We start from the raw sequence: 11374 nt of genomic DNA on the forward strand, positions 1-11374 counted from the left end.
CCAGAAAATATAGCATTTTACAAGCACTGGCCAAGGAACATGGTGGTGCGTGAATGGGTGTGTGTTTCTAAAGTGGAAAAAGTCTAAAGTACAATAGAGGTACTCTATGTATACTTCTCTGGAATATTCCTAACACCTGTGCAACTGCTTTTCTTTAAGCCTACACTATAGTATGTAGCCATTTGGGCCTACACTACAGTATGTAGCCATTTGGGCCTACAGTATAGTATGTAGCCATTTAGGCCTACAGTATAGTATGTAGCCATTTAGGTCTACAGTATAGTATGCAGCCATTTAGGCCTACAGTATAGTATGTAGCCATTTGGGCCACCAGTATAGTATGTATCCATTTGGGCCTACAGTATAGTATGTAGCCATTTGGGCCTACAGTATAGTATGTAGCCATTTGGGCCTACAGTATAGTATGTAGCCATTTGGGCCTAATCCAGCTGAGAGCTTTATTAGAACAATGCTCCCTGTCTGTTGTCTATCAGGTTCAATAGACCTGGTATTATTTTGGAGGAGGCCTTATTAATAATGTTAATAAGGTGCTGAAGGAAACCAGTGCGGAGGTAGAGAGCAGTGACATTACACTGCATGATGTCAGCAATCAGCACATCCATGCTGAGACATTAGCTGGTCTACTTTTAGTGAGTGTGCTTGTGTATGCTTGCATTATGCATTAGTTTATACCTGTATAAACTGCTTTCACCTCACTCAATACTCACTTTTTGTCCACTCGAAATAAAACTCCAGCTTGTAATGCAGTGACTGCCTCTCAGTATGACGTTACCTAGAGAGATTTCTCTTCTGTTTTCATCTTTACTGTGGAAAGACCCAGTGCAGTATTTCACCAGCATCAAAGGTCCAGCCCGTCTCTGTCTGAGATGCATTCAGTCAGAACAGATCATGTTTAGGTTTGTTCTCCTCCGAATCGGCCTTGACAGACAGAACTATCTCACTTTGAGTTTGACCCCAGAGTTCTTCCTTTTCTAAAAAAAACAAGCCTTTGAAGTGCCAAATAAGAAGGAACACACATTTGTTCAATTAAATTTGTGAAAACATTTTAAACAGAAGCTTTCATTTCTCTCTGCTGCATGTGCTCCGCTGAACAATGAGTCCATTTAGTTCTCCAACACAAAAAGGGGGGAATGAAGTGGGACATGGTGAGTTCAGTTTCATGGTGAGTTAGGCTCTTACAATAATGTCATTCAATAACAGGATGTGGAATTATTACACTGTTTATGAGCTGGTTCGATATGCTAGCTTAAGTATGTAACATGTTTGAAAATAAGATTTTTTTACATGAATCACCAATTATATTTGTGCTATTGTGCATTAAGTTGCATAAGCGAAATCATGTGTAAGCCACTCTAAACTGAGGCAAGATGCAAGTGAGGTGGTGCCTGGACCCAGACATTGTGTTGACGCTCACAAAGGGTTAAATACATAATGATATGAAGGTCCCTTAACCTATTGATATTCAGTATTTCTAGCATAATCTGTCATTCACCCGAGCGACGCTATGGAGGGTTTTTCTCAGCATTTACTATAGATCTCTGCTGCCTGTCACCCGCAGCAGAAGATGTACTCCTCAGGGGTTGGTTAGGGGAGTCATTCAGTTTCACTGTTGATGTATCACACCAGCCCAAAACACCATGAATCTCCCAAGGACATCACAGCCTCTGTGTGCTATCTTTAGTCCAGGTTATCCATCCAGGTCTCAAGTCGTTTATTGAAGGTGGACGGTATCGGATTCTGTGGTACACTGGAAATAATGCTGAGAGAGGATCTGTGAATCTGTTATTGGTAAGGTTGTGAAAATGATATGGTAAAATATGGAATCCTGTAGTAGCATCGATATGTCTCTCCTCCAAGAACTAAATGTCTCACTAATTTGCCCTTTTCAATGACACATTGGCTTCTTTCAAATCCAACTGTGCTATTAGACCGAAAGGGTCGGTCTCAGCCGTCTCTTTCAGTTAATCTCATGCTGGATGGTATGCTGGTACTGGTCGTTATGTCACATATGGTAGCAATCACATTCTGTTATAGGCAACCCTTCATGAAGCATTAATAACAGTGTGGCTTGGTTTTTAATAAAAAAGCGTGGACCGAGTTATGGACTTATCCCATTGAAGTAGAGCACAAGTGTGGCCACAAGCCATTCCAGGGATTGGAGAGATGACAGAGTGCAGGAATTTGACTGGTGGAAGAGCAAGGCTTCCCAGTAATTACTGAGCAGGCCCTTGGGATTCGTACAGTGGTTGGGGGGAGAACACACAGCAAGTCTATAGACATCACAGACACAGAACTGACAGCGAGTCTACAGACGTCACAAACCCTACTACTGCAGCAACACACAGCAAATCTACAGACGTCAGAGACACTGAACACACAGCTAGTCTACAGACGTCAGAGACACTGAACACACAGCTAGTCTAAAGACACCACAAACCCTAGACAGGCTCCTCAGAATATAACCGGCTCCTCAGAATATAACCGGCTCCTCAGAATATAACCGGTTCCTCAGAATATAACCGGCTCCTCAGAATATAACACCTCCTCAGAATATAACACCTCCTCAGAATATAACAGGCTCCTCAGAATATAACAGGCTCCTCAGAATATAACAGCTCCTCAGAATATAACAGCTTCTCAGAATATAACAGGCTCCTCAGAATATAACCGGCTCCTCAGAATATAACAGCTCCTCAGAATATAACAGGTTCCTCAGAATATAACAGCTCCTCAGAATATAACAGCTCCTCAGAATATAACAGGTTCCTCAGAATATAACAGGCTCCTCAGAATATAACAGGCTCCTCAGAATATAACAGGCTCCTCAGAATATGTAAAGATAGTGTCGAATCAAAATGTATACTATTGGTCGCGTCCACAGATTAAGCAGATGTTATTGCAGGTGCAGGGAAATGCTTATGTTTCTAGCTCCAACAGTGCAGTAATATCAAGCAATACAATATCCAAAAAGAAAACCCACCCACAAAAAACAAGAAATTAAGAAATATCAGTGTAAGCGCTAAGCGGTGACCGTCTTTGTGGGTGGGCAGAGAAGACCTCACCCCTGTCCCTAGAGCGAGTGACATCTCTGTCTTTCAATCAGCCCCTACACACACATACCACCCCTACTGTACTCACTGTGCCAGTGAAAGTGAGGTTTCTAGTGGGTTGGCAGAGAAGCAATCACGGCTGCCCCTAGAGGGAGCGACATCTCTGTCCTTAAATCAGCATCCATTCTGTGAGGTGACAGGTTAGATGTACAGCACAATAAGTTGGGGCCCTGGCTCCGCTATCCCTCATAGACTGTCTGCGTCATGTTATATTTGGTCCCTAAATGTAGTATTTATGTCTTGCTGAGTGTCACATCATATTTGGTTAACAAATTGGCTTTCATGCCACCCTGGCTGTATGGATCCTTGATGCCAGTATGTTATTGCTTTAGACAACTTCTCGTTTCCTAACCAAATAAGAAAAAAATATGTTGCTCATTTTGTTGTCACGTTATTAGATGTCATGTTTTTACATGTAATAACGTATCACCAGGCGTGTAGTCATAATAACGTATCACCAGGCGTGTAGTCATAATAACGTATCACCAGGCGTGTAGTCATAATAACATATCACCAGGCGTGCAGTCATAATAACGTATCACCAGGCGTGTAGTCATAATAACGTATCACCAGGCGTGTATCACGTATCACCAGGCGTGAGTCATAATAACTATCACCAGGCGTGCAGTCATAATAACGTATCACCAGGCGTGTAGTCATAATAACGTATCACCAGGCGTGTAGTCATAATAACGTATCACCAGGCGTGTAGTCATAATAACGTATCACCAGGGTGTAGTCATAATAACGTATCACCAGGCGTGTAGTCATAATAACGTATCACCAGGCGTGTAGTCATAATAACGTATCACCAGGTGTGTAGTCATAATAACGTATCACCAGGCGTGTAGTCATAATAACGTATCACCAGGCGTGTAGTCATAATAACGTATCACCAGGCGTGTAGTCATAATAACGTATCACCAGGCGTGTAGTCATAATAACGTATCACCAGGCGTGTAGTCATAATAACGTCGTATCACCAGGCGTGTAGTCATAATAACGTATCACCAGGCGTGTAGTCATAATAACGTATCACCAGGCGTGTAGTCATAATAACGTATCACCAGGCGTGTAGTCATAATAACGTATCACCAGGCGTGTAGTCATAATAACGTATCACCAGGCGTGTAGTCATAATAACGTATCACCAGGCGTGTAGTCATAATAACGTATCACCAGGCGTGTAGTCATAATAACGTATCACCAGGCGTGTAGTCATAATAACGTATCACCAGGCGTGTAGTCATAATAACGTATCACTAGGCGTGTAGTCATAATAACGTATCACCAGGCGTGTAGTCATAATAACGTATCACCAGGCGTGTAGTCATAATAACGTATCACCAGGCGTGTAGTCATAATAATGTATCACCAGGCGTGTAAACATAATAACGTATCACCAGGCGTGTAGTCATAATAACGTATCACCAGGCGTGTAGTCATAATAACGTATCACCAGGCGTGTAGTCATAATAACGTATCACCAGGCGTGTAGTCACGGTTAAATCTATTGAAGTGAAGGACTAGAGTGAATCTACTGTGAATTACTTACTGTGACGCTTGTCTTCCATTACACTGTAATGGCGGCATTTTGCACTTCTGATGAGCTATCCCATTACTCAGATGGGGCTGTGGCTACTGTTCAATCAACTGGTTTGTCTTGAGTAAGAGCAAATGCACTGCTCTTATTAACAGCACACTCTCTGTCTCATTGATTTCCATTAGTCTGAACGCACCAATACGTCAGCTTGATCAACTCATGCAAGATGAAACAGAGTATGCAGTGGTTAGAAATACATGGGAATGTCAGCCTGTGTGAAGATACATTTATATTGTTAGAATACGCATTAAGATAAACACACACACACACGCACGCACGCACGCACGCACACACACACACACACACACACACACACACACACACACACACACACACACACACACACACACACACACACACACACACACACACACACACACACAGAGAGAGACCAACCCTTCTCCATATCCCCTTACCATCGGGAGCCCATCAATATCATATTACCTGTTCTTTTAGTTGTGTATTGATCCCAGCAGGCCCTGAGCCTGGCCATGTGTGGATTAGGACATGCTCTATTACCTGTACCTGACTGTCAGATAGTGGCCTGCACACTGGACAGCATTATGGTCATCAGGCTGCTAGCTGCTGATCGATCGCTGGGAGTGTGAAAGGTCTCTGATTGCAGTGTGTCTCGTCTCCATGGTATAGATGGTTACCTATTGTCTCTGGAGGAATTCTCTAAAACCCCTTGGCACTAGTCAGTGTGTTACAGTGGACTGATGTAGTTTTAAGATACTCCATAGTCAGGGTTCTCGGTAGCTAGCTTATATGCACATTGCAAATGCGGGCATAGCGTAATGCCAGAGCTTGATGCCAGTTTAAATAGTCTGTTTACAATTTTGTGTGGTGAAAGGATGTCATTGCAATTGTCTGTCTTTGGACATCTGGAGTGACAGTTAAAATATTGGGCAATTAGTATTCATATATTCAGTTTTTTGTCTATGTCAATTTGGTTTTTCTCATCCCTCAAATCACAGAATGTCAGAGTGATCTATTGTCTTTAGGGAACATTTGGCCTAAGGATGACTTTATTTCCAAAGTATGACAATGGCAGACAGAATGGGAGACAGAAAGACATGAATAATAAATAATTGTACCCTTCGTTCTCTTGTCATTTTCTTGACATCACAAACTGTTTAATGGTGAAGCCAATTGTTTCTGATCCTGATGGTTGTTGATGATGTCTATGAACATTATCATTAGGCGTGTGTGTGTGTGTGTGTGTGTGTGTGTGTGTGTGTGTGTGTGTGTGTGTGTGTGTGTGTGTGTGTGTGTGTGTGTGTGTGTGTGTGTGTGTGTGTGTGTGTGTGTGTGTGTGTGTGTGTGTGTGTGTCTGTCTGTCTGTATTTGACAGTGTGGGGTACAAATCTATGAAGTCTACTTTCCTCAATCCAGTGTCCCCTTCTCCAGAGATGATGATCCCCCCCACACACACACACACACACACACACACACACACACACACACACACACACACACACACACACACACACACACACACACACACACGCAGGCAGGCAGGCAGCAAATCCACTGCTCCAAGGCCATATGTGACACGGGTCTTATTGAATATCGTCATAAATCTCTGACCCCCAATCAGCCTTTCACACAAGCACTTTAATATTAAATAATGAGAGTTGGGGAGGTGTTCTCTGATATAGTTCAGACCCTGGGGGCTAGAGGACTTTTTCTTGACCTAGAGATGTGGTAATGAACCGAAGCCAAGGAATGCCCACAGGAAGTGGACATTGTCTCAGATTTGGTCACTAATTGCTTGAGAAAATACTTATTCAATGTGAGCAGAATGTCACCATTTTGTATGGGCCTGCCCATTTTGTCTGGTGATCTGTGAGGATAAATATTTAATATCTAAAAAAACAACATGATAAAATAACAAACACAGGAGAGGTCATTTTGAATGAATCATCTTTGACTTCTACACCATCTAGTGAATCTAGTAAATTGAAAACACTTATGTTTATACAACTGGCACCGAAGTGACCTCACTGTGTTGTGAATGAGTTTAAACATGCCCCTATGTCAGGTCTCCAGTGTTCTGCTTCATCCACTGAATGACCTTGGGGCTCCCTCTCTCCTTTCCTCCTCTCTCCTCACTTAGATGGAAATGAAGTGGCTGAAAGCTGATCGGGCACCATGTCTCCCTCCTCAGAGAGAACAATAGAGAGGCCATCCCATCCCGACCATAGAACGTTAGTCTGAGGCATCACCTTCCATCCACCAGACCAGAGGAGATCTGACTCCCTCTCCAAGGAACATTGAACATCTGTTAAGTGGGATTGGATCTAATTTACTTTTTGGAGGGTGACCAGTTTTGAAAGGGGTGAGGGAAGGGGGGTGAGGGAGTCCCTTGTTCCCTCTGAGCAGTGTAGGGGGTTTGTAGTGGGCAGAGTACAGGACAGGTGGTGAGCGTAGGCTTTGGAAACATCCATATAATCACAGGCTGAACACAGAGATGGAGGATAGTAATAATAGGTACTATAGGGAAGTGAAGCCACTCAACCATTCTATTGAACAGACATTGTCCTCGTAGCTTACACAAGCACACACACACACGCACGCACGCACGCACGCACGCACGCACGCACGCACGCACCCACACACACACACACACACACACACACACACACAAGGAAATCTGTCTCTGGGCATTAGTTTTGCTATAGTTTCAGATGGAGAGGGCAGGGATCTTCAAAATGCACTGAAGAGGTCAGAGGTCACTCATGAATATCCACTCAGGGGTAAGCTTCATTTACTATCAATGACTCTCCCTGAGGGCGAGCTGGCTGCTGCATTCTCTCTATCCCCTTTCCTCTCTCTCTCTCTCTCTCTCTCTCTCTCTCTCTCCCTGCTTCATCTCATGAAGGTTTGAATCAGCTTTTATCATGAATTAACTCAGATCCTCCTCTTGTCTGATGATCTGTTGATCCCTGTGCTGATATTTCTCCATAGCTCTTACTTGCTCTTTTTCATGTCTTTGATTCCTCTTTTAACGGCCAGTGAAGTAACCAGGCAGGCTGATATCATGGTCATGACACCCCAATGTCCACTGCTCAACATATGGACAAATCAATGAGAGGCCTTTTCATTAGACAAGCTGTCATCGGGGAGCCCCTTCAATAACAGCGGAAATGGCAACGGCAGTGCAGGACTCAGTTGTTTCTTTCTTGGTTGATTTATAATCACAGCAGATGTTTGACTGACTTTCTTCTTTTGATCAGCTAATTATAAAGGAAACACGGGTGCTAAATAATCTTCTGGTGCATGGAGGAATGTGATCTTAAGTTTCCACCAGCCTTAATGTCGTAATTATAGACTGAAGTCTTCAATAGAGAGAAGGAACCCTCATATTAAACATATCATCAGAGAGACATATTTGTTTGACATCTGCTCAGACTGCCATGTTCTTGCATCTGGAAGGGTACACGTGTTGAGGCCAGTTTTGATCTAGCCTACTTGTTTGGGTGCTCTGAATGTGGCTCTTCTTGTCCATAGCACATTTTACCTGTGTCTTAAAACACTTTACATGTTGTCCATAACTAACCATAAACACCTCCAATAGAGATAGAATACCTGACATGTTTATAATGTGGTACGTGTTTAGGATGGAGAGGATGTCGGACATATCCATTATAGTACAGGTATGTCTGACGGGGACTACCCATGACACTGCACAGCTGTTAAAGAGCAACAGTTGACTCAGAAACACTGTACATCTAATTAGCACGGTCCTTTGAATTATGTTTAGTTGACCTCACGTCCTGCATTCTATTTATTTCTGCTACATGTATGTTCCTGTAGCACGTGTAGAAAACTGTGAAAGAGTACCAGAATGCTTTACAGTAATGTTCAACAGTCTACAAAAAAAAATATCACATTCAGCCATAATATATTAGAAAAATACATTTCCCTCCAATTTCTCCCCCTCAATATTTCAGACAGTTAATCAGACTGCCTAGTCCAGAACATTCTCAACATATTTGTCACTTTCTCCCTGTCTCTCTGAGAATAGCCTGGCCTGTAGAGGGTATATGGGTCAGAGAGGTGACTTGGTGGTGGAATGCTCTCTCCCCATGAACTACAGGCTCCAGGGTCACCAGGGCCAGATCAGACTCCCACAGAGAGGGCTCTATCCTGGACCAGGAGAGACCGAGGAGTGGGCAGTTGCTCTAGTCAGTTGAGGGGTGAAGAGTGAAGACTGTGTATGGCAACTCAATCAGGGAAAATAATAGATTTGACCTACAGTATGTGGACAATGATATGTGCCCCTATATTGAAGCATGCTGGACTTACAGGCTGCTATAGATGGTGAATACTGTTATTGGGATGAGTTTAACATGAATTTCCATGACTGAACAAACCCAAAACAAACCTCCAGTCCAGTACCTGTATTGGTCACAGTGACATGAATTTTGACCAGTTGGTCACAGTTTGGAACCATTGGGCTGGCATTGTAGTGGCCTCTTAACAGTAATAATAGTCTTGCCAAACGCCCCTTCCTGCTACAACAGTAAGCTAAACGGTGTCCATAACAGGCAGGCAGGCACTCCGGAAGTGAAGAATGAGGATTGGATTAGCAGCCCTTTGTGATGTCTGTCACCTATTAGAATTCATACGAATTTTCAACAGAGGAGGACAGCATTCTTCTGTCTGTTCCTCGTAATGTCTTGTGTTGAAGCAGAGTGCCCATGGCAGGCAGACAGGCAGGCTGGCCTGAATTGGCAGCTACTTGACCTCCACTGCAAGGGTCACTAATCACTTTCATCTGAGGTGATCTGAGGGCTAGGGTGACTTCCAGGCTCCAGCCTTATCCGTGTTGGCTTCATCCCTGGACCCTGGCTTCATGGGCCTTATTCACCGACTATGGCTAAACCGCAGTCAGGCCTTCACAGGGAGCACTAGTGTGATGTATGGGGAGAGGTGTATGAGGAGAAATCTCAGGACCTGTCTATAAAAGCCAGCGCGCTCTACATTCCTTGTGTTGAGCCTGTCTGGCTCTTTGCATATTAATATGTCCAAGCCTCAATGCAATGTATCCAGTCAACTGGTGAATAGATGGCTATCCGCTTTCAGGGCTCCAGTACTGAAACATAAAGGGAACTTTTAGCTGGGGGAACTCTCAAATATATTCCCCTCCTTCTCTCCTCTCCTCTCCTCTTTCATGAATGGAATCCTCTGACTTTCAACATTCTATACCCAACGAGCAACAAGCCACTATTGTTGCTGTTTTTGTTGTTGTATTGTTATCATTTTTTTACCTTGTTCCCCTCTTGTTCATTCCCCCTCTTCATCCCCCACTTCTACATTGTTGAACCTTGGCCTGCCCATTCTAATCACCAGACTCTCCTTTTTAGTCAAGGCAATTTTATCATGTATCAGATTCCTTAAATCCAGTAAATTCACAGTGTTATGAGATACCTAGATTATAGAAAAAGAGGGACTGATGGCAATGTAATGAACATGCACAATTCATAGCGTAGCTTATAGTGTTCATAGTGTAGTCGTTTTTAGAATGGTGTTCATTGTGTATATCAGTGGAGGCTGCTGAGGGGAGTCCTGCTCATAATAATGACTGGAATGGAGTGAATGGAATGTTATCAAACACATGGAAACTTGTCACACCCTGATCAGTTTCACCTGTCCTTGTTATTGTCTCCACCCCCTCCAGGTGTCGCTTGTTTTCCCCGGTGTATTTATCCCTGTGTTTCCTGTCTCTCTGTGCCAGTTCGTCTTGTATGTTCCAAGTCAACCAATGTGTTTTTCCCGTGCTCCTGCCTTTTCTATTCTCTTTTACTAGTCCTCCCGGTTTTGACCCTTGTCTGTTTTCTGTACTCTGTACCCGCCTGCCTGACCATTCTGCCTGCCCTGACCTCGAGCCTGCCTGCCACGCTGTACCTCCTGGACTCTGAAGCGGTTTTGACCTTTGCCTGTCCACAACCATTCTCTTGCCTACTCCTTTAGGATATAATAAATATCAAAGACTCAAACCATCTGCCTCCCGTGTCTGCATCTGGGTCTCGCCTTGTGCCCTTATAAAAACCATGTGTTTGATACCATTCCATTCACTTCATTCCGGCCATTATTATGAGCAGGAGTCCCCTCAGCAGCCTCCACTGGTGTACATTCTGTACAGTATGTGGATTGTGTTAATTCTGTGTCTATATCTTGTCTGTATATTCTGTTTATTGTGGCAGCACTATTTCACTGAGTCAAATTCCTGTACATGCAAATGTATTTGTCAAATAAAGGTGATTCCGATTCTGATTGAAATAAGTTCTTCATGACTACATAAATAGCACACCAAATGAATGAAGTATAAACCACAAACAGTCAGTAAGTATATTAGTATGTAGGCCAGTAAAGATAAGGCTCCAAATCACGGGCCAAAATGATATCCTCATACATTTCTACTTAGGCCCTACATCGATTAGATGTGTATGAGCGATAAATCACACGTTAAATAATACTTTACAAATGTGTGATAGCGTCCTGTGTCCGACCTGGCCTAAATCACTGTGACAAGGGGACATGGTACGCATAAGCACATATGCCGTAGTCTATAAACTAAACAGGCAGTTATTGATTCAGCTCCCTTCAGCCCGGGGCCCAGAGGTTGAGTTTG

Source organism: Salmo salar, chromosome 28 (genome assembly GCF_965601325.2).
Source record: "Salmo salar chromosome 28, fSalSal1, whole genome shotgun sequence".
In the NCBI taxonomy this organism is placed as follows: Eukaryota; Metazoa; Chordata; class Actinopteri; order Salmoniformes; family Salmonidae; genus Salmo; species Salmo salar.